The sequence below is a fragment of the Ceratotherium simum genome, chromosome 2 (assembly GCF_057802395.1).
Source record: "Ceratotherium simum simum isolate JZ-2026a chromosome 2, ASM5780239v1, whole genome shotgun sequence".
Classification (NCBI taxonomy): domain Eukaryota; kingdom Metazoa; phylum Chordata; class Mammalia; order Perissodactyla; family Rhinocerotidae; genus Ceratotherium; species Ceratotherium simum.
The window spans coordinates 53,327,161-53,352,435 of record NC_141901.1 but is presented as its reverse complement, the minus strand read 5'-3'; the positions used below and the strand labels follow the sequence as shown (position 1 = coordinate 53,352,435).

The 25,275-nt window shown below is 38.2% G+C and overlaps 1 protein-coding gene across 2 annotated transcripts in view; it reads right to left on the bottom strand.

Moving 5' to 3' along the window:
- The window catches only part of TRIM33 (tripartite motif containing 33), a 119,825-nt gene that overhangs the window by 42,964 nt on the left and 51,586 nt on the right, over positions 1-25,275 (bottom strand). The window lies entirely within an intron of this gene.

The window sequence follows — 25,275 nt, the reverse complement described above, 5'->3', positions numbered from 1 at the left end:
ATTTGCATTGTTACAATACAAAACGTCAATCTTTCAACAACAAAAAGTCTACTATGCACATAAAGACCTCATAAGAGTGTTTCTGAGAAAAATTTAAAATGAGGCTATGTTCCTTATTTAACACTCTATATGAAGAGGAGATGATAACAGCCATAAAAGTTTAGGAAGAGCTGCAGAGAGTAGGAACTCTGAGCAACCATAATGAGAACCTAAAAGGAGGAAATTTAGAGAAAGCTTGGGGAAGACATTAGGATGCACATAAACAGGACAGAGAACAAACACTAACTTTAATTAAATCTCAAAGGGCACACAGTGACATAAGCTGATATTTCAGTTACATAAGACTTCATCAGTAGAACAGGCTGTTACTTTCTACTGCTATTTTCAAATTCACTAATATTTTCTTCTTTAATGTCTAATCTGCTCTTAATTCCATCCAAAATCAAACAGAAAAAAACTGGGCGGGGGGGAGACATACACACAACAGAGGAACAATGAGTTTGGGGACAACTGTAATAACACTTATATCTGTATAACTGGCATCCCCAAATGGGAAGGGAGAAGGAAGAAGAAAAAAAATTGGAAGAAATTATACTAACGGATTAAAATTTTCCAAATTTGATGGAAACTATGAACCTACAGATCTAAGAAGCTCAACATTCTTCAAGCCCAAGAAACATTAAAAAAATTACACTAAGGTATATTATTTCCACACTGCTTAAAGCTAATAACAAAAAAAGAATCTTAAAAGCAGTTAGAAGAGAAAAAAGATATGTATAGATGTATAGAAGAATAAAGATAGAACCGTAGACTTCTCAATGGCAACAACAAAGCCACAGGAGAGTGGAGCAACATCTTTAAAGTACTGAAAGAAAACTGTCAGTCTAGAATTAGTTATCTAGCAACAAATATCTTTCAAATATTCAGGTGAAATTTTGGAGGATGATAAATATATTCACTATTTTGATTGTGATGATGGTTTCACAAATACAGTCACGTGTCGCTTAACAACAGGGAAACATTCTGAGAAATGTGTCATAAGGCGATTTCATCATTGTGCAAAAACATCAGAGTGTACTCACACAAACCTAGATGGTATAGCCTACTACACACCTAAGCTATATGGTACTAATCTTATGGCACCACTGTTGTATATGTGGTCTGTTGTTGAGCAAAACATCGTTATGAAGCACATGATGTGTGTATACCTATGCCACCAAAAGGCGGAGATCTAAAAGAGCAGTGACCTCAACGTAAGGATGTAATAAGAGTAACCTGCTCCTCTACTACCTCTAAAGAACTAAAGGAAAGTTACAATAATGCTGTGAATCAAAGGAGGGAAGAATCCTTAGAAGGTGCAGTCACAAAGTAGCCCACATGTGGATTTTTAGACGAAGGGTACATCACTTAGTGGTCCAAAACAACTTCACTCTGGAAAGTTAATGCTCCCAACCTGGTAGTGCTTCCATGCACTTGCAAAAGGAAATTCGATCTTTTATTGACAAAAGCATCATAATTCTCGACAAAGAATTTGCATAAATAATTTTTCAAGGAAAATGAGTAGCTTATAGTTCAAAATAGCAACATATACAAGGAAACATGGCACCCTGAGCAAAAATCAACAGAAAAACAAAGAGGAAGAAAAGACTAACAGAAACAAAATATCTATGTTTACTATATTTAAAGAATGAAATACAAGCCAGCAAATATTCAGGCAACTATTTAGAAAGGTGGGTGAAGAATACAAAGGACCTCTAAACTTTTTTTGGCAACAATGTGAGTCTATAATTTCATATCTCCATCTAAAAAGATTTTTAAATTGGGATGAGGGTGGCTGGCAGATTTTAAAATTTTAAATGCAATGGATGGTTATTAATGAAAGCTTAACATGGCTAAAGAGAATATTCATGAACTGAGATTGTTCAGAAGAAAACACCTCTCTATTTTGCATTTTGAACTAAAAAAATGGTAAATACATAAGTCAAAAGACATGGAGAATGGTATGAGGGGGTCTAACATACATCTTTTTTTTTTTTTTTTTTTTTAAAGATTTTATTTATTTATTTTCCCCCCCCAAAGCCCCAGTAGATAGCTGTGTGTCATAGCTGCACATCCTTCTAGTTGCTGTATGTGGGACACGGCCTCAGCATGGCCAGAGAAGCAGCGTGTCGGTGCGAGCCCGGGATCCGAACCCGGGTCGCCAGCAGTGGAGCGCGCTCACTTAACCACCAAGCCACGGGGCCGGCCCTTAACATACATCTAATTGGAGTTCCAGGAGAGGAGACAAGAACGCAACACATGCAATATTTGGACAGATCACTGATTCAAAGACACAACCCAAAGACTGAGAAAAACAAACCAAAAGAGGTAATCTTATAAAGCAGTCAGAAAACAAAGACAGGTTACCTTCAAAAGAATAATAGATAGAAAGTTTGCTGACCTCTTAAGAGCAAAAAGGCAATGTGCTAACACAACCAATGTGCTAACAACAAAAAATAATTGACAACCTATACATAAAATGCTATACATAGCAAAAATATCTTTCAAAAATGAGAGAAAAATGAAGGTATTTTTAGACAAACTAAAACCAAATTCACTAGCAGCAGACATTTACTAAAGAAGATTCTAAAAATAATAAACTTCAGTCAAGGAAACTGAATCAAAATGGAAGGTCTGAAAAGCAAGAAGGAAAAAAGAACAGAGAAAATGGGGTAAAAAAGTGGGATAAATCTAAAACACTATATAAAATTAATAACAGTAATATTTGGCAGCAGTAAGAAAACAATTAAAATACATGATAATTACAAGGAGAGCAAAGTAGAGAGAGGAATCAAGTTTTTAAGTGGCCTAATATTACTAGGCAGTAGGTTATGATATTAAGTTTAGACTTTGATAAATGTATATATTGTAGTTTCTAGAGTAACAACTAAGAGAAAAGAAAACAGTATGGACAATAGTAAAATAGGAGAAATGGAATTATGAAAAAGACTTAGTCAAAGCAAAAGAAGGAAAAAAAAAGGAAAGGAAAATAAACTAAAAGGGGAAAGAAAATAAATCATGAAATGAAATGGTAGATTTAAATGAAAATATTTGAGTACTTACATTAAATTTAAGTCAACTAAAGGCTCAGTTAAAGTAGAAAGTAAAAATGGAAGGAAAAAGATATATCATGCAATTACTAATCAAAAGAAAACGGGCAAACAAAACAGACTTCAAGGCTAACATGACAAGAGACAGAGATCAACTCAAATGGCTTAATTCACCAGTAAGATAATTATAGGTATGTATGTTCCTAATAACATAGTTTAAATACATAGAGAGCAAACAGTGATAAAACAAGAATTTAAGAAATTCAGAATCATAACTGGAGATTGTGACACATCTCTCTTAGTAGAACAAGCAGACAGAAAAACTGAGGCTATGTATAGGAATGTAATTAACATACCTGAAGACTATTAGACTAGAGTGTAGAACACTATACCCTAAAGTACAATACATGTTCTTTTCAAGTGCACACAGAATCTTTAAACTAATTTTATAGTAGGCGAGAGATCAGCAAACTTGCTGTGTAAAAGACCAGACATCACATATTTTTAAGTTTGCAGACCCTAAGGTCACTGTCACACCTGCTCAACTGTTCCTCTGCCTTTGTAGATGAGAGAGAAGCCACAGTAGCATGGTTGGATTTGGTCCTTAAGTCATAGTATGCCAATGGGTGTACTAGGCTATAAAGCAAGTAAATTTTCAAAGGACTGAAATCATACAAGCCACATTCTCTAACCACAATGAAATTAAGTTAAAACCACATTTAAAAAAAGATGAATTTTCCATGTGTTTGGAAGTTAAAAAAAAAAAACAAAAAACTACTCTATAACCTGTCCATTGTTCAAAGAAATTATAACGTAAACCTGAAAATATTTTGAATTGAACTATTAAAACACCGTATATCAAAATTTGAGCTAGGGCTAAGGCAGCACTTAATAGAGAATTTCCATCTATTAGAAAAAAAGGATGAAATTTAATAAGCCAAACATCCACCTCAAGAAGAAAGAAAAAAGAAAACCAAAATAAACCCAACGAAAGTAGAAGGAAGGAATTAAGACGAATGCAGAAAATAATGGAGGAAAAAATATAACTTCTTGAAGATTAACAAGCCAAAAGTTGGTTCCTTGAAAAGACTAATATGACTAAACTTGTGAAAAGACTGATCAAGAAAAACAAAGAAGACACAAATAACTATTATCAGGGATCAAAAAGGTCACCATCACTACAGATCTGAGGACATCAAAAAGATATTCATGAAACCTGGTATCAAGAAATTTGAAAATTTAGATAAAATGAACAAATTTACAGAAAAATATAACTATAAAACTGATATAAAAAGAAACAGAAAACCTGAAACACAAAGAACCTAAACCTATAGTTAAAAAATAAATATAACCAAGAAATTCCTATCCATAATACATATCCTAAAGAAACACATGCACGTGTATCCCAGGAAACGTGAAGGAATGTTATTTGTTTATACTAGCCAAAACTAGAAACAATAGAAATTACTATCAATAAAAGAATGGATAAACTATAGCCAAGAAGTTCCCAAACTTTCTTGGATCATGATGCCATTCAGTGCCTCAGCCATTTTTTTCACAAAACTAAAAGAAATACCTAACAGTTCCATTTATAAAGTAGTTAGGTTAAAAAAAGAAAAAAACAGATTTTTTAAAGATATTTTAGTTATTCTTTACACTGTATTTTTAGATACTTCTGTATATATGATGTATCTTGTGATTTTAAAACTTTTTAAAAGTATGCAGTCATTATTGATATGCACTGTACTCTTCTGTTTGCCAGGAAGTATTTAAAGGGTAGGAATTCCACAGTAAACATGACAAAATAAGAGTCGTCTTCTTCCTTTCCTTACATTCTAATTAAAGAGGAGAAAAAAAAAAAGTGATGTGATAAAGAGGACAGGAGTGGCTAAAAATTCTAGATTGGGTACACCAAAAAGGGTTTCTTGAAGAGTGATGACATTTATAGTAAGATCAAAAAATAGGAACCAGTTATGCAGAGTTCAGAGATGAACCATAAAAGATCAGAGATAGGTTTGCATTGCTGCAAAGGAAAATGATCAACTGATAGGGTTTTTACTTTTATAAGAATTTTACCAATTAACATTTTTACCAATATATTTCTCAACCTGCCTGTCCCTTTGCCAAACAGAAAACTGATCACTCTGAATATGTTCCTTTCTCAAATCTTCTCTCCTGATATTCCTCTCTTTCGAGCTAACTCTTAGCCACACTCAACTTTTCTCTTTCTAGTTATAAGCAATCATTCTGCTGGATGACTGACTCATTGAACCTATCAGTTCCTCTGATAGTTTGACAGACCCACAAATTGTGATATTAAAATTAACAAGGCTTTTTTTCAGCAAAATCAAAATGAATTAACTGTATTTTGGAGATAATTGTGGAGATGAACTACTATTGAACCATATACTCAATGGGAAGTCACATATACACTACCAGACTCAAAGACAGTAAGGACAGTCTCAGTTTTCTTTATTATTGTATAGTCATCACCTAGCATGATACCTAGTATATGGTGAGGTCTCAAATGTCTACTGAACAAATGAGCTGAATGAATACTGAATGAAATTCAATAAGAAGCTTGTTTTTCTCTGAGAATAAATGTCTCTCATGAAAACAATATGCTTGGATAGGACATCTTGATTTGTCACCATAGCTCTGAATCTAGCTCCTCAAGAGGACTGATGGTAGGTAGGAATTTATATGTCATTTCTACCAGCTATTTGGATCTCATCTGAAAGCCTTTTTGAACTTTAGAAGAATTTACAGAAAAACTAAAAAATGAGTTTGGCAAAAGTTCTTCTAAAGTAGCAGTTCACAACCTTCACTGAAAAACAAAAACCACCTGGGGTGATTTACCAGTATTCTTAAAATACTGTAAAAAATTTTTGACACCCAGGATGTAATTTAAGATTGTTATTTAACCAGTCTAGGGTAGGACTAAAGCATCAACATTTTTAAAGCTCTCTAGGTAGGTCTAATATACATCTAGGATTGAAAATATCTGCTCTTGGGCCGGTCCCATGACTTAGCGGTTAAGTGCGCGCTCTCGCTGCTCGCGGCCCGGGTTCAGATCCCGGGCGCACACCGACGCACCGCTTCTCCGGCCATGCTGAGGCCACGTCCCACATACAGCAACTAGAAGGATGTGCATCTATGACATACAACTATCTACTGGGGCTTTGGGGGAAAAAAATAAATAAATAAAATTAAAAAAAAAAAAAAGAAAGAAAATATCTGCTCTAAAGCTTATCTGTACATTCATCCACCTTTTTAATTTAAAAGCCTAATTCCGAGAAAAGCTATTTCTTTAGGAAAATATTTTAGAAAAATTCCATGTATATAGTTCCATTCAAGTGAGCACCATTATAAACTATCTTACTCTTTAACAAAAATGTCTGATATTAGGTTTTAAGCAACCACTCTCTCTTAAACCATACTGATCCTCAAAAACAATCTACAAATACTCTTCTCTAACTATATACAAAACCGCAACCAGGAACAAAAAATATTACGGTGGAGCAAAGGTGACTTCCATTCTCAGCCAAGACAGAGTAACTGGTACTAGATTAGCCCTGCCACCAAAAACTATAAAACAAGACATAAATATATGAGGCAACTGTATTTGGTCACTGAACTACAGAGAAATTCTGCAATCCTTTAAAGAGCACTGCAACCACCATGCCTCTCTGTAGACAATTTCATGATAACTGGCACAGAGAGATGGAGACCAAGCAGAGCACAAAAGTCTCTGCGAGCTGAGGCGGCAGAAACTGGGGTTTGGGACTACTCAGCAGCTGGAATCCATGGAGCAGGGAAATGGAATAGGGGAGCTTGTGCAGGGTGAGGCTGGGAGTGGCAGGGGAAGGGGAAGCTAAGATACAGAATAAATGAATTCCTCACAAGTCCTTGGTCAATGTTGAAGCTGTACATGCACAGGATGAGATTATGCAAGGCTTACCAGAGAGCCGCTGATATGAAGTTGACACTGGAAGAGAGCAACTAGAGGTCAAGCAGTTCTGGGAGACAGAATTCCAGCTGAGCCGGTGGGGGAAAGAAACTTTGTTCACCTCCCCAGGCATCTACCTAAGAAACCAGAAAGGCCAGACCTTAAAGGAAAGGGACTATATGCGGAGTAAGTTCTACTCCAGGCTTATTCTATCCTAACAAAGCCTAAAAAACCAAGCCTTCACAAGATCTTCAAAGAAATTTAGAGTTTAGAAGTTGAGTTCAACCAAGTTAGAGAGGCTTGGGAAATACCCTGGACTTTCCACAGATCCTCCTTAACAAAGGATAAAACCAAGCTTACACAAAATCAAGGCAATCAGCCAGTAATTTAACTGCCTGCTAGAACAACAACCAACAGTCCACAGAGGAAGATAAAAGAATCCAGAGTTTCTATAATGTATCATCCACAATGCCCAAATCTCAATAAAAAATCACTAGGCATTCAAAGAAACAGGAAAGTATGACTCAAAGTAAAGAAAAACATACTCAGTGGAAACTGACACCAAGATGGTTCAGACACTGTATTTAGCAAAAACTTTAAATGGACTATGGTATATTTATTCAAAATTTAAATGAAAACAGATTCTTAATGAGTGAACTGATGGGAAATCTCAGCAGAGAAATAAAAACTATAAAAAAAAAAGGAAATTCTAGAAAAGTACATTAATTGAAATAATTTACTGGATGGGCTTGACAGCAAATGGGAGATGGGTGAAGGGTTACCGAAAACGAACACAAATGAAACTGATCAAGTCTGAAGAAGAGAGAGAGAACAGATTGAAGGAAAATGAACAAAGCTTCAGAGACCCATGTGACAAAATCAAATAGTCTAACATATGTGTAATTGGAGTCCCAGAAGACAATAAGAATATGGGGGAATTTTTTTTAAACAAATACTGGCCAAGTCCCCAAATTTGACGAAAGCCATAAACTTATAGAAACAAGAAGCTCAGTGAATCACATACAAGATAAACAGAATGAAATATATACCTAAAAACATCATGGTCAAATGATGTAGACCAAAGAAAAAGAGAAAATCTTGAACACAGCCAGAGAACCACCAGACAATAAAAAGGAAGAAAAATATGAATGACATCATTAAAAACAAAGGAGGCCAGGGGCCAGCCTCTTGGCATCATGGTTGGGTTCAGCACGCTCTGCTTTGGCAACCTGAGTTTGGGGATTTGGATCCTGGGCACGGACTTGCACCACTCATCAGCCATGCTGTGGCAGTGACCCACATACAAGATGAAGGAAGACTGGCAGGGATGTCAATTCGGGGCTAATCTTCCTCAAGCAAAAAAAGAAGAAGATTGGCAACAGATCTTAACTCAGGGCAAATCTTCCTCATCAAAAAAAAAAAAAGAAATGGAAAAAAAGGAGGCCAGGATACAAAGTAGTGACAGCTTTTAAATGTTGAAAGAAAAAACTGTCAATCCAGAATTCTGTAACTAGCGCAAACATCCTTCTAAACTGAGGATTTTCCAATGAGCAGAAGCTGAAAGTATTCATTGACAGCGGACCTGCAAAACAAGAAATGCTGAAGGATATTCTTCAGGACAAAGGAACGTGATAAGAGATGCTAACTCATCCATACAGTAAGAGAAATAAAGACAAACAGAAACGGTAATAAATGGGTAAATACCAAAGACTGCGCTTTTATTTTCCTTGTCATATTTTCCTTAAAAGACAGTGACTAAAAAAAAAAAAAAGCATTGTAAGTTAGATTTATAATGTATGTGCTCTGCTTGGTCTCCAGCTCTCTGTGCTGAATAAACGATAATGATATGAAAATGAATAATGATATGGCATTTAGTACAAAGGATGAGGGTTTGATAAACCGAATTATTCTTTTGTAAGACTACTACATTTATGAAGTGAAAAATAGTACAATATTTTAAGTAGACTTTAAGTTAAAGCTGCATATCATTAGCCCCAGAGTAATCACTAAAAATAATAAAGACGTATAGCTTGAAGAGTAAAAAATGGATGTAAAATGAAATACCAGTAAAAGTTTTATTAACTTACAAGGTGGCAGGAAAGAAACAACGGAACAAAACACAAAAGAGAAAAATTTTTAAAAAGTAAACGGTAAACTTAAACCCAACCATATCAATAATTACATTAAATTTAACAGGATTAAACATTCCAATTAAAAGAACAAAGGCCTCCAATTAAGAGATAGAGCTAGGGGCCCTCAACTATTTGTGCAACTTAAAACTGATTTCTATGAAAATACACAAATATACTTGATAACTCCTATATTCAGACAACTCTATTACCTGTTTTTTCCTATATCGAAATTAATAAATATTTGTTGAATGGATGAAATGTGTAAATTTGTGTCAAATACTGTTTTAGGCTCTCGAGACTCAGTGAATAAAAGAAAGACACCTACCCTCATGAAGCTTACATTCTAATGGGAAGAACATAAAAAATGAACAAGTTGTAAATTAGAGAATATGTTTAGAAAGTGATTAGTGATACAGAAAAAGGAAAAACAAATTAGGTAAAGGAGGATTAGGAGCAAGGGGGCTAATCGCAACTTCAAACACAGTGATCAGAATAGGTCTCACTGACAAAGTTACATTCAAACAGAAACTTGATGGATATATGGAAGTTAGCTACGCAAACAAGTGAAGCAAGAAAGTTCCAGGCAGAGACAACAGGCAGGTAGCAGCATCCCTGGCATGTTTTAGAAACAGAAAGAAAGCAGGTGTAGCTGTAGGAGAGTGAGGGGGAGAGTAGTAGTAGATGAAATGTGTATGCATGGGCCACTATAAGGAATCTGACTTCTACTCTGACTAATCTGGAGAGCAGGTTTTGAGCAGGGGAGTGACAGTCTAACTTGAGATTTGCCCTAGCAGTTGTGTTAAGAAAAAACTGAAGGAGGGCAACACTAGAAGCATGGAGATGATTTAGGGGACTACTGCAATAATCCAGGCAAGAAATGATGGTGGCTGAGACCAGGCTAGTAGCGAAGGAGCTAATAGAAATGAGGCAGTAAGAAGTTGTGGGATTTAGGAATATAGTTTGAAGATGGAGCCAAAAAGATGTTCTGATAGGTTTGGGTATGAGAAAAGAGAGGAATCAAGGATGGCACCAAGATTTCTGGGCTATGCAAGGGAAAAAACGCAACTGCCAAACTGAGATGGGGCAAGGCTGCCAGTGAAAAAGGTTTATGGAAGGTGATCAGTTCAACTTTGGATATATTATATTTGAGAAAGCAGTCACTCAAGTAGAGATGTTATAGTCTGTAGAAAAGACAAATCCAAAAGTTCAGGAGAGAGTACTAAGCTAGAAATATAAATGTGGACATCATCAGCATACGGACAGTATTTAAAGGCATAAGAAGACAGTAGCTATAGATAGTGGAGTAAGACCTGACATATCCAACATTAAGAGATCCAGGAAAATGATAAATGAGACTGAGAAGAATGGTTATAAGCAATCCTTTCAAAAAGTTTTGCTGCAAAGAGGAACAGAGACAGCTGCTAGCAGGGAAAGTCTAGTTAAAGAGAAGTTTTGTGTTTTCTTTCATTTTTAAAGATGGAAGGAAAAATAGCAGAATATTGATGGGAATAATTGCTAGAGATTGAAAAACTGACGTTGGCAGAGAAGGCCAAACTGCTGAAGCAATGTCCTTGTCTGCATAAGATGAGATGGAATCTAAGTATATAAGTGGAGAAATTGGCTTTATAGAGGAAGTGAATTCAGCTAAGATAACAGACAGAAATGTAGAAATGTGGGTGCAGGTGCCTGGTAGATAAGTAGATGTGGTAGAGTGAGTCTATAGAAGTTCTTTTGATCGCTTCAATTTTCTCAATGAAGTAGGAAGCAATGCCAATATCTGGAAATGAGGATGGAGGATGAACTGTGGACACGTTAAGACAGGTAAAGGTGTGAATGCATAGGACTGCCAGGCAACACTAAGGGGCTACATGAGGTAAGTGATCATGAACTGAGAATGAGACTACTTGCTGTCATTATGTATTTTTTCTCCTGTGATGTTCAGCTTCATAAGCAAAGCATGAAAGAAGGGAAGTTGGGTTTAATTAGGATTGTGGTTTTGCCAAGCAAGTTCAACCAAGTGGGATATGGAGTCAAGGCTAAATGCAAGGGAGTGAAAATGATCAGCCACAAAATTAAAATGGAAAAGGGTTAAGTGAGAACATAAAGGAACAAGGTGTAGTGAAAGGGTAGTACAATCAATGGATTAAAATAAGTCACTGTGTGGTGAATAATTGTGGAAATCAGGTACTAAGCAGAATGAGCTAAAATGATGGCAAATGTGGTCACAGAGAGGAATGCTTGAAAGCGAATATAATTACTGGAAATGCCAAGGTCTAGTGCATGATCATGGGTGCAAGTCGCAATGTAAAGGAGATGAACATTAGGAAGGAGTTCAAATCAAAAAGACTAGAGTGTCTGGGAATGTAAACTGATACAGCCACTACAGAAAACAGCATGGAGATTCCTCAAAAAATTAAGAATAGAACTACCATATGATCCAGCTATTCTACTTCTAGGTATTTATCTGAAGAATACAAAAACACTAATTCGAAAAGATATATGTGCCCCTATGTTCACTGCAGCATTATTTACAACAGCCGAGATATGGAAACAACCTGAGTGTCCACTGACAGATGAATGGATTAAAAAGATGTGAGATACATATGCATGATGGAATGCTACTCAGTCACAAAAAAGAAGGAAATCTTGCCATTTGCAACAACACGGATGGACCTTAAGGGCATTACGCTAAATGAAATAAGTCAGACGGAAAAAGACAAATATCGTATGACTTCACTTCTATGTGGAACCTAAAAAAACAAAACAAATGAACAAACAAAATAAAACAAAAACAAACTAACAGACACAGAGAACAGACTGGTGGTTACCAGAGAGGAAGACAGCTGGAAGGATGGGGAAATGGGTGAAGGAGATCAACTGTATGGTGAGGGATGATCACTATTACAGTGGTGATCACTACACACTGTACACGAATATCAAATTATAATGTTGTACACCTGAAATATATATAATGTTGTATACAAATTTTACCACAATAAAAAAAAAAACCCAGGGCTGGCCTGGTGGCGTAGCGGTTAAGTTTGCACGCTCTACTTCAGCAGTCCAGGGTTCACAGGTTCGGATCCTGGGCGTGGACTGACGCACCACTTGTCAAGCCATGTTGTGGCAGCGTCCCATATAAAGTAGGGGAAGATGGCCACAGATGTTAGCCCAGGGCCAATCTTCCTCAGCAAAAAGAGGAGGATTGGCAATGGATGTTAGCTCAGGGCTAATCTTCCTCACAAAAAAATAAATAAATAAAGACTAGGGTATCTGAAGGATCAAATCTGTGTTGTCAGGAATTAAGACAACAGTAGTATTCCACAGATTACCACTGAGTCAGAAACTAAAATCTTTAAGAGATGAAGTTGAATGACCCAAGGGTTTTTATACGACAGCACCAACAAAAGATGCAAGTGATGACATGAGATTAAAATTTGGAGATATTTTTGGGAGGAAGGAAGCAGAATGGTTTAAAAAGTAGCAAAGAGAAAACCTATCTCATAACTCAAGGCCCAGTGATATAGGAGATATCAAAGAAAAAACAGCTACCAGCTAAGAGGCTTGCAGGGGAAGCAGTGCCCTAGAGCTCTGTCTCCATTACAGCAAAGAAGGTACAGAAAAGGATCAAAGAAGAGGTTGAGGATATAGAGATCCAACTCATGACAAACCATGCATCCCAGAGAACAAAGTGGCAGAGGGAAACAGAGCTGTCACGTGCAAAGCCTTATGGGAATTAAAGTATGGCACATGAAGGAAGACCTGGGAGTGTGAGACTTTTCTTGGGTGACAAATAAATAGGGATAAAGAATATAACAACATTAGTCCTAGTAGATTTAAAGCACATAATGATGGAGAGGGTACAAACAGTGGTGGTAAAGATGAGTGGGGCCTGGAGCTTCCTCTTGTAATCTATTAATGGAGAAGAAATTCTACTTTCAACAAATCGATCACATCTTCACCCCAGATGAGGACAGAAGAGTCAGAATTGTGTGGTCTTAGAGTATGCAGGTTTATTCATGACTCTCATTTCAGGAGACGCAAATTCACTCCAAATGTGTAGGTTCCATCTTGCCTCACGCTGACAGAGTTAATGGAACTGAGGAGTTCTGAGAAGGCATACTGAATGTGAGGACGCTCTCAACCTGTGAGGATGGGGGCAGAAGGCCTATGGGATGCCTTCTAAAATGATAGGCCTAAATAGCTTTATCAATTTTAGACAGTTAAGAATTCACACTTAGCAGGGGCCAGCCTGATGGCGTAGTGGTTAAGTTCACAAGTTCAGATCCTGTGCGCAGACCTACGCATCGCTCATCAAGCCATGCTGTGGTGGCGTCCCATATATAAAATAGAGGAAGACTGGCACAGATGTTAGCTCAGCAACAATCCTCCTCAAGTAAAAAGAGGAGAATTGGCAACAGATGTTAGCTCAAGGCCAATCTTTCTCACCAAAAAAGAAAATTCAAACTTAGGGGCCAGCCCCATGGCCTAGTGGTTAAGTTCAGCACGCTCTGCTTCAGCGACCTAGGTTCAGTTCCCAGGCACAGACCTATACCACTTGTCAGCAGCCATGCCGTGGCAGCGACCCAGATACAAAATAGAGGAAGTTTGGCACAGATGTTAGCTCAGAGCAAATCTTCCTCAAGCAAAAAGAGGAAGATTGGCAACAGATGTTAGCTCAGAGTGAATCTTCCTCAGCAAAAAAAAAAAAAAAAAAAAGACTTCACACTTATACAGTACCATCCTCCCTAACTTCTATTACGTCCAATCTAATTTTACTGTAAAATAGTCAGTGTTTACACTACTATAAGATCTCAAATTTAATATGGCCAGAACTTAACTACCAATTCTCTAAATACATCTAACAAACCATGACTTCCCACAGTCTTCCCTACCTCAGTAAATTCAATTCTACCCTGCCAGTTACTCTTGGTAACTTGAAAGCCAAAAATCTCGGTGTTATTGATACCTCCCTATCTCAAACAACCCATACTTCAGCAAATCCACACATCACAGTTTCAGGAACCAAATCCAAATTCAAAATATATATGGAATTTGATCACATCTTATTATCTCCAATGTTAGCACTCTAGTCTACGCCAACATAATTTCCTGCCTAGATTATTGAAAACAGCCTAACTAATCTCCTGATTCTGTCTTTACCTTTAAGCCCTCCTCACCACAGCCAGTAAGATCCTTTTAAAACAATAGTCAGTCAAATCACTCCACTGCTCAAAAGCTTGAGCATCTTACTCAAGAGTAAAAGGCAACATTTCTAGAATGGCCTACAAAGCACCAAATAATTTGGCCCTTTCTGCCCCTCTCACCTCATCTGATCCCAACCTTTCCCTTGGTTCCTTCTACTCAGACCATACAGTTCCTCAAAAACGTCAAGGATGCTACTATCTCTGGCCCTTTGCACTTGCTTTCTCTCTCCCTGAAACATGCTTCCCCTTGCCAAATTTAAGCAGGGCTTGCTCCCATTCTTCCTTCAGTCTCTACTCAAATCCTGCCTCATCCCTGAAGCCTTCTGAAACCACCCTATATAGTATAAAAAGCTGCACACTCCCATGTCCACATGCCCTGTCCCAATTCCCCAGCTTAACTTTTCTGTATGACAATCACCATCTGATATATTTACAATTTCCTTGACTTTCTCCATGAAAAATTAAGTCCTTAGGGACAGTTAGTGACTTTACTTTGTTCACTGACATATACCATGCCTGGCACTCAGTAGGCACGCAAGTATTTGTTGAATTAATAAATGACTATGTAAATACTATCTAGTATTTGTTGAATGACAGTATGCTATGGATTAAAATCAAGATCAACAGAGTTTCCAAAGAGTAGAACGAGGTGACCTGCAATGAAATGGGAATCTAAATAGGATTTTTTGTGTGTGTGAGGAAGATCAGTCCTGAGCTAACATCCATGCCAATCAATAAATGTAAGTATTTGTTGAATTAATAAAAGACTATGTAAATACTATCTAGTGATGAGCCAAGAAGTGTAATAAAAATAATTTGTTTTCTCGTGGAACTCTTTTTTTCTTCTGGAATTAAATGCCCTTTGTTCTCATTTGCTTAATTTTCAATGTACTGATCCCTGTTGTTTCTCATGTTCCATCAGATATGTCAAAAACTTGTCAATATTGTTTTTCAAATGACCTAGTAAAACAAATTTAACAGAAGTGGTTCCATTTTTTTCCTGGAGACATCCTTCATAGGGTCTTCAGTCCTCACACTTCAGTCTAAACTAACTACTGCACAGCTGTCGTTATGGGTATTCCCATTCACTTTCTTGGTTTACTAACATGTTTGTGGATCACATTCTCTAAAAGCTCTCTAGAAAGAGGCACATGGGAGGCAGTTTCTGAATCCTCGCAGGCTGAAAAATGTCTACATTTTACTCTCACATTGATTAACGGTTTAGCTATAGAATTCTAGGTTGAAAATCTTTCCTTCTCACCCCTCAACTTTTGTGTGTGTGTGTGTGTGAGGAATATCGGCCCTGAGCTAACATCTGCCAATCCTCCTCTTTTTGCTGAGGAAGCCTGGCCCCTGGGCTAACATCCATGCCCATCTTCCTCTACTTTATATGGGACGCCTCCACAGCATGGCTTGCCAAGCGGTGCGTCAGCGCGTGCCTGGGATCTGAACCGGCGAACCCCGGGCCACCACAGCGGAGCGCGCGCACTTAACCACTTGCGCCACCAGGCCAGCCCCTCACCCCTCAACTTTTGAAGTCACTATTCCAGCATCTTCTGTCTCCTGATATTGCTATTTTTAAAAATCCTATTTAGGGGCCAGCCCGGTGGCACAGGAGTTAAGTGCACGCTCTGCTTTGGCAGCCCGAGGGTTCGCAGGTTCAGATCCCAGGCGTGCACCGATGCACCGTTTGTCAAGCCGTGTTGTGGCGGCATCCCAGATAAAGCAGAGGAAGATGGGCATGGATGTTAGCTCAGGGCCAGTCTTCCTCAGCAAAAAGAGGAGGATTGGCATGGATGTTAGCTCAGGACTGATCTTCCTCACCAAAAAAAAAAAAATCCTGTTTAGATTCCCATTTCATTGCAGGTCACCTCGTTCTACTCTTTGGAAACTCTGTTGGTCTTGATTTTAATCCATAGCATACTGTCATTTAATGATGATATATACCTTGATATGGGTCGTTCTTTTACAATCAGTGCACTAGGCACTAAATGGGTCATTTCAGACTGGCAACTCCAGGTTCCTAGGAGAATTTCTTGTATTACTTATTTGATAATGTCTTTCTTTTCTTTTTCTATAATTTGTACCACTTGGCTGTCGGATCTCTTGTAATTTTATCTTTTTTTTAATTTTCTTTTTGCTCCTTCTTCTAGGAGAATAACTAACTAGAATTTATCTACCAAACCTATTTTTTATTTCAGCTATCATACTTCCAAGAGTCTTTCTTATTTTAATTACTTCTTTTGCAGAGATTCTGTCCTTATTTTGTGACCAATAGTTTGTCGTATCTTTCAGGATGTCATAATTTTGTTTGATTTTGCATTTCCTTTTGTTCCTATATTCTCTTATGTCCTTTTGTACCCTTTCTTTCAGTGTTCCTTGGTCTCTTTCATGTGGGGAGCTGTGTCAATTAGAAACGTGTACAGCTATAGTGACTAATAGTGGCTCATATAATAAGACCAAACGTAGGCAGCTGATAGTGTTAGTTCGACAACATCAAAGCTAGAATCTCTGAGATGATCTTGGCTTTACCCTCATGAGCATACAACGGTGTCACAGTTCCAGGCATCACATCCAAATTCAAGAAGGAAAAAGCCGGAAAAAGGCTGACACCAGCAACATTTGTCCGGGACAAATCAGCAAAAGCTTTCTGAAAAATCACCCACTAGGCAGAATTCCACTTGTATTTTAAAGACATAAACTGTGGATCAGAGCTACCCTAATGCCAGGAATGCTGAGAAAGGAAATATTTAGCATTTCCAGTTTCTATATTTAACGTCCGACAAGAGATACAGGAGTTCAGAATTCTCAACATACCCCACAATGTATGGCATATGGCAGTCACTCTCCTCATGTTAGATGATCCTTCCATCCATTCATAATTAAATATACTTAAAAACTGCTTAGAATCACACGTAAGAGAGCAGAATTATGGACTGGTGGGCTTCACTGTAAGGCAATCCTTTTAATTAGAAATGAACCACAAATGTCAACATTTAGAGACATCTTCTGATCATTCACTTTCTCCAGAGTGAAAGGGCCTCTCATTCCAGAGAGGACGTTAGGGAGGAATAGTGAGGGAAAAGTGTCACTACTGGCAATTTGGAAGCAAGTCGAGGGACGGGAAGGTCCCACAGTTGAAAGTGCAGATTTACGCTTAATTTCCCCGATTTCAGACAAGTACCTCAGCCCCGCCCTCCATCTACACCTAATATCCCCAGTTCAGAGCCTTTGATTTTATTTATGCAGAGAATAAGCCTACCTTTTGTGATCCCTATCACCTCTAGATCCTGAGCCATATAATAAGTTTCTGGGAAAGAAATCAAGTGGCTTCCTTTATATCTATCTCCTTTGTCCTTAAGTGTAGTTCATTCAACTCTACTAGGTCAATTATCAGATCCAGCAAATATCCAATCCATTTCCCTTCTCTTGGAAATTAACTGAAATCTCCATCGGTGTCCCTTCTCTCATTCTTGGTCTTTATAAGTCTGTACTTTTTTTATTCATTTACTGTGAAGAGAATTATTAGAGGGAGGAAGGATAACCCATTTAGCTAGAAACTATGTAATGTTTTGAGGTACAAAATTTCATAAGGTTTTATAACTGCTTTCTTTTTTGAGAACAACTTCAAAGGCCATAAAGAAAACCAAAAACTTCAATAAAGTGTTTTTAAAAAATAGAAAAAAGAAAGTGTGTAAGTCACAATGTTAGTAATAATAGCTATACTGTTATTGAGCACTTACTGTACTAAGCACTTTACAGGTACAATTCACATTCAGTCCTCACAGACACCTTATAAAGTTGGTACTACATTTTCTCCATTTAAAAGATACACACAGGGGTCGGCCCAGTGGCGCAAGTGGTTAAGTGCACGCGCTCCACTGCGGCGGCCCGGAGTTCACTGGTTCGTATCCCAGGCGCGCACTGACGCACTGCTTGGTAAGCCATGCTGTGGCAGCATCCCATATAAAGTGGAGGAAGATGGGCACGGATGTTAGCCCAGGGCTTGTCTTCCTCAGCGAAAAGGAGGAGGATTGGCAGATGTTAGCACAGGGCTGATCTCCTCACCAAAAAAAAAAAAAAAAAAGATACACACACACAGGAGCCAGCCCGGTGGCATAGTGGTTAAGTTCATGCACTCCGCTTCGGTGGTCTGGGGTTCGCGGGTTCAGATCCCAGGTGTGGACCTGCACCATGCTGTGGAGGCGTCCCACATACAAAGTAGAGGAAGATGGGCACAGATGTTAGCTCAGGGCCTCTGTTCCTCAAGAGAAAAGAGGAAGACTGGCAGCAGGTATTAGCTCAGGGTCAATCTTCCTCATCAAAAAAACAAGATACACACACACCTCCATATACCAGAGTCATCATCTTTATCACTATACTATGTAGCAATTATCTGTTAAAATGAGGGAGACCCAAAACTACAATTATAGACTGTATAAGTCAATAATGATTCCAGAATGAGGCTAAATTTTAATAAGAGGAGTATTCACATCCTTTTGACAAACTAAAGATTCAACATAAGAATCTAAGAAAAGTACAACAAAATCGAGCTAAGGAAAGAATAAAGATAAAAGAGAACTGTGAGAATTAGAACACTTTTAAAGAACAGAATAAATGACTTCAAAAACTGGATCACTAAAATGACCAATAAAAAGCTCAAATTATGGCCAGGCTAATAAAGTATAAGGAAGTAAACTCAGCTACATAACATTATAAATGAGAAAGAGATATAGCCATAAATTTTTGTAAAATCTTAATGCTGTTTAATTCTAAGTGAATATGTTTTTAAAATCTCTCTTAAATAGATGATTTTCTAAGAAAATATAACATCACAATTGCATAACTGACTCAAGAAGAGGTGGGAAAGCCAACTTGATCAATAAGCATGCAAAAAATTGAGCCTCTTAAAGAACTAGCTCTAAAAGGCCTTAAGTCCAGAGAAGGAAAAGAGGTGGGAAGGATGGTACAGAAAGTGTTGGTGAAGGTCACACACAGAAGTGAACTGATTTTAAGGTTAAATAGTTCTCCTAACAGATAAGGAAGGTGTTACATAAGTTAAGAAACAGCATTTGTAAAGGCAGAGAAGTTTAAAACAGAGGGTTTCCTACTGTAAGAGTGCAAGTAGGAGATAACAGATTGCGCAGTAAAGAATTTAACCTTGCCCAAAGAGAGGTCTAGCCTTTGCCCTCAGCTACTAGGAGGGCATCTCTAAGCCCGTGAAATGTACTCCAGATAAAAGTATCTTTGCTTACCTGGGGCCTTGGGCCACATGCTAATAATATGATTTATAGTGGGGTTCTGGCTCACATGGTATCAGCTCAAACTCAGGAAGGGCTGGAGACAGGTCAGCCATGTGGTCTGTGAACCACATCTACATGACAGAGCTCCAATAAAAATTCGGGGCACCAAGGCTCAAGTGAGTCTCCTTGGTTGGCAATATTCCATGCACACTGTCACACATCATTGCTAGGAATAGTTAACTATGTCCAAGATTCCACTGAGAGAAGACAACTGGAAGCTCCACATTTAGAACTCTCCTAGACTCTGTCCCATGCATCTTTCCCTGGGTGATTTTAATCTGTTTCCTTTCACTAAATGCAACCGTCAGTATATAACAGCTTTCAGTGAATTCTACAAATTATCTAACAATTCTAGCAAATTACTGAATCTGAGAATAGTCTTGGGAAATCCTGAACTTGCAACTGGTGTCAGAATGAAGGTTGTTTTGGCGACCCTGAATTCTGCAGTTGGTGTCAGAAGCAAGGGGGAATTTGTGGATTGTTCCCTAACTTCATAGTTGGCATCAGCAGTGGGATTCACTAGCATGACCCTGACTCACTGAAACATGTGGTTTGGGAAGAGGAAGGATAAGAGGACAGGGGAACCTTTGATTCTTAGATGACTACCTAGTCACTCATGGTATGGAACTGCAGCTGCAGTTACGAGAGGTAAAAGTTACCAAAGGAATTTAGAAATGGCAGACCCAGCTCTCTAGGAGTTGACTCAATGGATAAAGAAAGAAATGTAAACTAATAAGAAACAAGCTAATTATACAATCCATTGGTTACTGTTATCTGTAGTAGCTAAAATGAAAATAGAAAAGTATGTTGAGACGATCCTGATACTGGGCAAAGCTCAGATTTCAGCCAGTCTGAGCTATGGCCACTAGCCTCAGAGCCACTTCAAAGGGAAAAATTATGCTAAGAAAACAGACAGCACCTCTACGACCTCTGGTCACAAGAAGGTAGGCCAGGCTGAGGAAAGACAAAACCAAAAACTAATGAAATCAGCGAGTATAGTGTGAAGGAATTCTCATTTTGTGGATCGATGTTGTCTGCTTCCTAAAGAAAAACCTTTACTGAAATATTGTGAAAGCTAATACTTAGAGGCAGTATCATTGGTTCCGAATGCTACAGAATAAAAGAGCAATGTTTGTGTTGATGCAAGACCCACAGCTCACTACTGAACAACCACAGATGGTTATACACAATCCAGACACACAGCAGGTCATTCCCAAGGAGACAGCTAGTCTGGTAGACTGGATGAAAGGCCCTATAAAGTTTGTTCATCCTGAAATGGGTAATTGTACTTCTAGAAATGTCAAGTGGAACTCCCCAGAAGTGGGGTGATATGCTTCTTATGCAAGCCATGCTGGACTGGCATTATGAAGATGGGGATATTCATCTACTGAGTATGCCTCTTACTCAAGTCATAGTAAACACTGTGATTAATGGGGACGCTTTACATGGGCACCCCGTGTAATCTTCCTGCTGCAAAATCTAGCAACGATGTGAGAGGGCTTATCTGATTTATTGTCTCAGCTTCCATTTATGGGCTTTACAGATGCTAAGAAAATTAGAGTGATTCATGAGAAAACAGGAAAAGACAAAGGGCAGAGTCAAGGGATTTATTCCAGGAGGGAAATCTTTTGATGGCTATTAAAAAATGGCATGAATAAAGCAGACATTGATGGAGTTGAAACAAGTCTTAATGCAGCACTACTGGAGGCTGGGTTGACTAATGGGAGCCACTGCTGGTCCCCAACATTAAAGGGTCCTAAATAAGTATGCTGTCTTTATCCCAGTTTGGAGAAATTTTAAAAGATAGAGGGCAAAGATGACAATGAGAAACCTGACCTCAGGTTGCCTGGGATGACTGTTCCATGGATTAATTGAACTAAAGACTGCAAAGAGAGCCACAGTCTTCTGTCTCAACCCACAGGTGGAGAACCAAGGCACTATTCACTAGCCAGGGGGTGAATAAAAGACACTTCTGGGATTCCTTGACATGGAAGCCTAATGCACTATGATTCTAAAACCTGTTGAAGTCCTAACAGGGGCTAAGATTAGATTGGGAAGAAATGCAATGGTTGATAGGATTAAGGTAAAAGTTTGGATGAAAATTGGAATGTCTGAACAGACTTTACGTGAAGTGATTACATCTCCTTTACGTGAACGTATTATTGGGATGGATATTATGTCTTACTGGTAGTGTAAAACAGAAGGCACGTAAATTCACCTTAAGTCCAGTCTTGATTAGACATGCTAAATGGGAACCACTAGAACTGTCCAAGCCCACAAAAGTTGTTAATTTGAGACAGCATAGGATACCTGGTAGACAAAAAGAGATAACCACATTAATGACAAATTAGAAGCTGGAGTGCTGGTACCAATGAATTCTCTGTACAATAACTCTGTGTAGCCAGTGAAAAAAGTGGATAGCTCATCAAGACTAACAGCAGACTATTAAAGCTTGAATAAAGTAGTGCCACCATAGCATCAGCAGGCCCTGATATGGTTTCAACAGTAGAAAAAAATATATAGCAAGCTAAAGGAGAGTGGTACTCAGTGACTGGTCCTGCAAGTGTTTTTTTCTCTGCCTCGATCTTGAAAAACAGCCAACAACAATTTTCCTTCACGTGGAAGGATCCCAATTTATGTTTACTACATTGCCACAGGGTTATTTCAATTCACCAGCTTACTGGTATAATTTGGTTAGAAGGGACTTAGACTTGATGCAGGTCCTGAGTGTAACAATACATTATATGGATGTTATCGTGATAATATCAGAAAGTAAAGACGAAGGTAGGACTGACTTAAATGCAATGGAGACACATATGACCAACAGAGGCTGTTAATAAATCCAAGCACCTGCCCAAACCGGTAAAATTCTTAGGAATAACCTAGGCAGGAGCCACCTTTGACATTCCACAATTGAAGAAAAATAAACTGCTTTACCACCTACCCCTAGAACAAGAAGCCCAACATTTCGTTGGTATATTTGAATTCTGAAGGATACTTATTCCACATCTGGGAATATTACTAGCACTAATCAATACAACTACCCAAAGGAAGGCCATTTTCGAACGGGGACCTGAAGAAAGGCAGGCCTTGTCTCAATTGCAATAAGCAGTATCTCTCTCTCGATGCTTTTGGGTCCCTATGATCCACACACAGACATAATTTTGGAAGTGTTGGCAACAGGTACTTATGCACACTGGAGCTTGTGGGAAAAGCCTGAGTGCCACTCAGCAGCAACCTCTGGGATTTTGGACCAGAAAATTTCTGGATGCCACGGTAAAATATACACCATTTGAGAGAAAATTACCAGCTTGCTGTTGGGCATTGAGACTGACTCTATGACTTAATGACATAAATAACCCTGAAACCTGAAATATCCATAATGTCTTGGGTGATGAACACTCTAATAAGGAAGGTAATGCCCACAAGAGTTCCATAAAAATAGAAATGGTTTGTGCAATAACATGTGACCAGGAGGATACAAAGAGGTATTTATCATATTTATAAGCAGGAAGCCTCTTTTCCCCTAAGTATGACTTGGAACCACCCAAAGAGCTGATGAATCCTATGAACACATGGGTGGTACCCTATGAAAAATTCTCTGTTAACCAACGAAGAGCCGCTTGGCTTATGGATGCCAGTTCCAAAGAGAATGAACAGCGTCGTGTTTGGAAGACCACTACTTTAACTGAAGAAAGTAACAACAAATCATATCAATGAGCTGAAGTGCATGCTGTTTTCCCCTATGTTTGGGTTTTTACTGAACTCTGAAGTTGGTATCACTCTTGTGGACTGTTTCCTAACTTCATACAGATGATGAAGAGAAATACTCTGGTAAGACTCAATAATGCATAGTATATCGAACACTTTAAATTTCAACTATGGGGGACCACTTGAAGGGTGTGTAAAAAAAAAAAAAAAAAGGGAGATGGAGGGAAACTAAACTTGAGCAAAATAATCCTGGCAGCAATGTGGACAGAATGAATCTGACAAGGTAAATCTCAAAGTAGGGAGACCAGTTGTAAATGTGTTGTAGTAACAGGATTCTAGGCTTTTAAGTCCAATGACATGGGTTCTGTAATAGTCTATCCAGAAAAAATATAAAGCGTGAACTAAAGAAAAGGGAGGATGGGCCGGCTCCGTGGCTTAGCGGTTAAGTGCGCGCGCTCTGATGCTGGCGGCCCGGGTTCGGATCCCGGGCGCGCCCCGAGGCACCACTTCTCCGTCCAACGCGAGGCCAAGTCCCACGTACAGCAACTGGAAGGATGTGAACCTATGACATACAACTATCTACTGGGGCTTTGGGGGGAAAAAAATGAATAAATAAAATCTTTAAAAAAAATAAAAAATAAAGAAAAGGGAGGAAACATTCAAGAGATAATTAGGACTTGGTCATAAGTGGTAAAGGAAAATGGTGACGGAAAGGGAAGGATAGTGGTTAAACTCTGGAGGAAGGGTGGTTGAAGCTATTCTTTCATGGGAAAAAGGATGCCACCTTCCTTTCCCTTTGCTTTTCACCATCAATTTAAAAAGCCCTAAGAAATCTAAGCGCTCAAAGATCTCACTGCAGCCATGAGAAAGGTAATGTAATATCTGACTGAGATTATTACAAGACAATCAATGGTAAGATTTGGCCCAGAAGTGAAGGCATCCACAAGACTAGTCACTTCATATAAAACATTAGCAGCCAACTTGCAGCTAAGATGACACATTTTGAAACAGATTAAGGATACAAAAGTTTACAGTAGCATTTCTAAACAAATGAACAGTGAGAGGTGCCTTGAAAAAGAACAAAGAGCATTACTTTTATGTGGTCAAGTTTGAGAGATTCCATATATACTATATTCTATATACCAGATGGGAGAAAACGAGAATATGGGCTAAAATACATCTGGAGTCCAGCTGCCTGTGTTCAAATCCTGGCTCTATCACTTATGGTGAGACCTTGTACAGATTACTAACACCTTCTGTAAGCAGGCTCCCTCACCTTTAAAACAGCCACATACAGCAACTAGAAGGATGTGCAGCTATGACGTGCAACTATCTACTGGGGCTTTGGGGGAAAAAATAAATAAATAATAATAAAAAAATTATTTAAAAAAAAGACTAAAAAATAATATTTAAAAAATAGTGATTAGGATTAATGTATCTCCTCTTTAAGAGGATTCTAATGAATTCCAATGAATCTAATGAATTAAAAGCTCTAAGATACCCTACAGTTAAGAAACGCATCTAAGTGTGGTTAATCTAACTTAACCTACCCCTTTTTTGGCAGGAGATTCATAAAACCTATTCCATCAATTTTGCAAAACTGTCATAAGAACAACCCTTAGAAAATGTTGGACTACAGGCAGGCAAGACCATCTTTTTAATTGTAATAAACAGATGCCACAGAAACCGGGAAATTTACTGGAGAATTCTGTTATACACCTGACTAAAAATTTCAGTATGTTTCCACAACAGTTCAAAAGTAAAAGACTGGTGATAACAGTTCAAAAGTAAAAGACTGGTGATAAGGAATACTACTAAATTCTGAGGGTAAAACAGGGTTGAAATATTAAGTTATGTATTAAAGAATTAGTAATTATGCTTACT